Source organism: Cupressus sempervirens, chromosome 9 (assembly GCF_028749045.1).
Source record: "Cupressus sempervirens isolate cs-2001-9-10 chromosome 9, ASM2874904v1, whole genome shotgun sequence".
In the NCBI taxonomy this organism is placed as follows: Eukaryota; Viridiplantae; Streptophyta; class Pinopsida; order Cupressales; family Cupressaceae; genus Cupressus; species Cupressus sempervirens.
This window is the reverse complement of record NC_143126.1, coordinates 687556897-687562238: the sequence shown is the minus strand read 5'-3', so window position 1 is coordinate 687562238 and position 5342 is coordinate 687556897. Positions and strand designations below refer to the sequence as shown.

The 5342-nt window shown below is 33.8% G+C and overlaps 1 pseudogene; it reads right to left on the bottom strand.

Annotated features, from left to right (window-relative positions):
* Positions 1-372: 372 nt before the first annotated feature.
* Positions 373-4744, bottom strand: LOC149540589 (ER-bound oxygenase mpaB-like; annotated as a pseudogene).
* Positions 4745-5342: the final 598 nt, after the last annotated feature.

Sequence of the window (5342 nt, the reverse complement as noted above, 5' to 3'; positions counted from 1 at the left end):
TCAAATAAAGGATTCACGACAATTTATAGACTATTGCTTATTTTCCTTGGCAATACATGATAAAAAGAAGTAAAACAACATAGAACATACTCAGAATCAGTGGTTTTGTTTATTCACAGTTTGTGAATGAGAACCGAGCTTTTGAAGCACATTGTTTGAGCTGGTGGACATGAAAAAAAGTTTGTTTTTATTAATTTGGAGTGCTTGTTTTTCCAAAATTGGAATTAAAATAGGTATTTGAGCAATACCAACTATTTGGAAGGAAGACCGAATCCTCGAATTGGGGGATAAATGAGGATACAGAATTATAATTTTCCCAAATTCCAATTCTCATTTTGTCAACCCAAACAATAGATTACGCCTCAAAACCCCCTATCGCAAATAATTAAAGGGACAAAGCAAGGGGCCCTTAGTTTACTTGCCCATGCGACCAGCCGCTACATCTCCCACATTGCTCACCTTGTACCCATCTGGATAACTCCATGGCTTGGACACCTGATATCTCAATTTATACACCTTCTCTTCTTCTCCCTGTTCCTCCAATGGAATCCTTTCCTTTGACCAACTCATCAGTCGCGCTGGCAAAAACCAGCTCACAAAAGTGCTACTACACAATCTCACAACATTCTCCACAGTCCAAACGAGCCACACTGGTTGACATGGATATCCCATGGCCTCCAACAGCCTCTCATCAAACAGAGCAAACACAATCTGCTTCACCAGGGGCTGCAGGAAAAATGCCACGTTGGACAACAACAAATCCAACGTGGTATCCCTAATCGCTCTGTTGGAATATGAATAAACCATGTTCAAAGGTTCATAATGCGTCTTAAATTGACCCATCTCCTCCAAACTCTGTGGAATGCTTTTGATGCCCATGCGAACTCCAATGTCATGCCACACAACAAACTGTGCCCTTTTCTCCCCTTCACTCCACTTTCTGTATCCATACTTGCAATTTCACAAATGCCCACATGAAATCTTTATCCAATCTTTGTGAAAAAAAACATGAAAGAGCTAATAAAAAAGTGATCTTGGAGATTGATTACTTGTCTGCAAATCTGATGGGCTCGAGAATTAACAAAGAGAGAGTGTACAAGTAATCATCGTTGGGGATTTTGTAGTGCCCATGGATGAAATTGAGGCGTTGGATTGCGCAAGATCCCCTGGCGATGTCGACATGGTGAAGAACAAATTCTTGAATGAGAATTGTCGTGTCGTCGTAGTGTTTGATGATTGTAGGGGAGGAGAATCGATGAGTTTGGTGCAGTAATTTGGAGATGGAAGGAATGGCGAAAGTTTTGAAGAGTGCAAAATTGAGAGCCTTTGTCACGACTCAAATTTCGACATGCTTTTTATACGGACTTAATTGTGTGATTGACCTTTTGGCTAAGACTATGTATGACTCGACTTGAGTCGAATACTTTATAGACTATGATTAGAATTTCATCATATATGTTATTAGATGGTAATTTTAATTATTTTGTCATTATGATAAGTCGTTATATGTTGAGCTTATGAGATATCGACATGACGGGTAAAATTGTGACTTCATGTATATGTTTATATCTGATGATGAATGTTGAATGTTTAAAAAAAAAAACTTGTATTTAAGATTTTTTTATATTAATTATGATGATGATATTTCTGACGCATTAGTTGATGTCGAGTTTGTGAGTGTGCAGATACTAAAGGCAAAAGGGTGGTTGAGGTAGAGGAGTTTAGCTCCTTGGCAAGGTTGGTCCGAGATTTGTATGGTGTAGCCGCGCGCACACACTTAGTTGTTTTTATTTGAATTTAAATAATTTGCTTTGATTTTTAATTTATCTAGATGGATTAACGTTTAATTTATGATTGTGTAGCATAAACGAATAAATGAATAATTGAATGATTAAATATGATTTCTTTAGTAATATTATAAGTTAGATTATAAAATAAATATTAAACTCTCAATTTATTTTTCCTTAGTAACTACAAGCATGAATTTGAAATGACAAGAAGTTAGTCAGAAAATTAAATGGTAATAAATAGTTTTTCTATATTAAATTTAATGGATTTGAATTTGATGTAGAAGCTTTAATAGAACTTGAAGTTTATTTAATATTCTTGGACAAGTGGTAACCATAAAATCAAAAGAGAGGAAACTTGGCAATCTCATAAAAAAAAGAAGAATAACAATTGAGAGAAGATGTCCCGCTGGCATAAAGAGCTGACTGAACTAATTGCAAGGGAAAAGGCGGATTTAAGGGAGTAAAACTCGAAGAGAAGGGGGAGAAAATGTTTTGATATATACAAGTGCTGGCTGAATTGGAAAGGGAAGCATGGAAGGAAACGATTTTTAAAGAGAGGAAGCCGATTTTTTGAAGGGGAGCTTTTCAGAAAAGTGGATAAAAGATTAAGAAAACATGCTGGAAAAAGGGAGAGAGGAATTTAATCTTTGAAAAAAAGATTATTTTTGCAGTTGAATGGATGCATGTTAAGAAACGGTTTTGGCTATAAAAGAGAAGAGAATGGTAAAGAGAGAGAGATAGCAGTTTGATTGGTGATACAACTTTTGGAAAAAGAATTTCAGAGGCTCTGCGTGACCCTCGGGCATAGAATTTAAGGAAGAGTTGCTTAAAAAAAAAAGGTAAGTGATCTAATTTTCTTTAGCTAGAACATAGTTGCAGATCTCTGTTCTGTTTAATTTGTGCAGCTAATGAGTATGAGCACTAGTATTTAAGAATAAAAGATATCGTGTTTTATAGAACTGGGTGTATAAAAAAAAATTATGCAATGCTGTATTAAAAACGTTTTACAGTGTTTATAGTGTATGTAGTGCGGAAAGAAGAACGTTTTGTAGTGTTCGGATCTTGTTTTTATTTTGGATCTTGTTGCTATTTTATAAAAAAAAAAAAAAAACGTCAAACAAAAATTGTATTTAGAGTGACAATGGAGAAATTAAGAATTTAATTAGACAATTTAAAGAAACTTCAGTTTGAAGAAAAAGAGTGTTAAAATAAAGATAGCCGGAAAATTGAGATTTTATTTTTTTTGTGTGTTAAAAGAAGTAATTGGGAAGCGATAGTAGGTTATGTGCATCTTGTGTTTGGATTTTGTTTTATAGATAGATCTGAAAGGCGGTGGTTTAAAAACAGAGATTGTTATTTCTTTCTATTAACCCATAGATCAGACTTTTGTTTGTTTATATGAATTGCATCATTCTTCAGTCAAAGTTTTTTTAGCACTCTGTTTTGAAACATTACAGAGTATAATGTCTTTATAGATATTGTATTTCTTATATTTATTTTCTTGAGGAAAATTAGAATAGTAGAAAATATAGCGTACTGTACAGATTTAAATTAACTTCGATTTTATTACAATTGAACCATCAAAATCAACGATAAAAAAAAATACACCAATAAAGTTAAGAGCAGTATTTTGAATAAAAATTATAGTTTCCGGTTGAAGTCAAGGACAAAATTAGTTACAAAGTTATATAACAACAATTCATTTTTAAAAAAAAAAAAATTTGTGACAGTAATTGAAGGAAGCGTAAGAAAATGATCAATAGTTAGATCTTTTATAATTTATTATTACTAGCCAAAACATTGCAACACATGTATGCGTAGATATGATAAGTATGCAATTAATTATTTTATTTTAATTATATTAAATAAAATATAATTAAGTTATTCATTTGACCTAACTATACTTCTTAAGGAAGTAATTTATTTTAGAAGGGTGTTGAATGTGGACTAAAAAGGGAGGGTAGAAAATTGAAGGTCTTATTATTCTTTCATTTCTACCTGCCAGTACTTTTACATTACACTGGTTATTTGCTTGACCAAGCTTAAAATAGTTATGCATATGATTGAGATACATTGGTTATTTATATTTGTTTTCCCTCTTCCTCATCCTTGTGTATGTTTCTACTAGACATATGTGTAAGTAGATTAGGCACAAAGGCTACACCAGATCTTTTTGATCCAATTGTGCCGAGTTGCTAGCCTTCTCATGTAAGGGTTGGGTAGTTTTTCTTAATCGGAGAACCTCAGGGAGCTAACCACTCCATGGTTGGGCGGTAAAAGCGTCTGGACCACTCTTCCGTCTCATGATAGCGGATGGACATAGTTCTGATGGCTCGGAGATGAGGATTACATGCAAATGGAAAGGTTTGATGGCATGCTATTTTATATGATTTATGTTATATATACTTTATATCATATGATGTACTGAAGATACATTCATATTTGACGTGCTCGACGACATAGTTTTGGCAAAGATGTTATGTTCATATGATTTATTTCCACCATTTGTACTTTTCTCTGTATATGGTATCAATACGTGGTCAGTTTTGCATTTTCAAGTGAATTAAAAATTTTTGGTGATATGTAATAATAAACGTGATTCCAGTTATTCTTGACTATTTGTCGATATGTATAGATTTTTCCATCTAAGTAATGGATATTGAATTATATAGTTATGTGAATAAAATTGACTTTGACTTTTCAAATTTCATTTTTTCCGCATCTTGGGGTGGTTTGCATATCTGGCATTTTCTGTGGTTTTCAGTTGTTACAGCCTTTTCTGAGAGAAAGTTGAACTCCACGAAATTGGTGATCTTGAAGAGAAGAAGGGTGTTGTGTGTTGGAGAAAGAGAGAGGGAAGCAATGTAACGGAATCGTCTAGTCCTAGAGAAGAGGCAAAGAGATTTCCAGAGAAAAACCAGAAAGGCCATACAGTATAGCATGCCTATTTCCATCATCATTGTCCACAGAGAGGGTTTTTTTGGGGGGATATTTTCCTTGTGTAGGATGATATTTTATCTCAGAGAACTGTTGCCCATAAAGAGGTGCCTACCTACTGTAGTTAAAGAGCGGGTACAAATTGGCCAGAGAGCCATATTGAATTAGATACGGCTTCAATACAAATATATAAAAATAATCAAATAATACAATAAGAAAAGCATGCGACTATCCTCCATCCAAACCGTACAATTGGCTAATTTTCAGAAAATCCAAAACATCATAGATTTTTATGAAAATTTCAGCATTTGATCATCATGATATGCATAGTTTGGAGTCAAAAATAACAAAAAAATAGCTTAAAAAAACACTACACTTTTGTGAACCTGGTAGAAAAAAAAGTTTGACTTTGTTTTGTTTTCAGTGCATTCTGGATGGAGATTAACCTGTCCCGTAAGAAAATATCTTATATTGATTTTTGTTTCTCCATTTGATTGTGTATTATTGGTAAGTGTGATTCATTATTGGGATGAGAGAAGGAGGTAGGATGAACCACTGGTTCACAAGGCATAACAATTGGTGAATGGTTTGCATAATGGGGTTACAAGTAGAGTA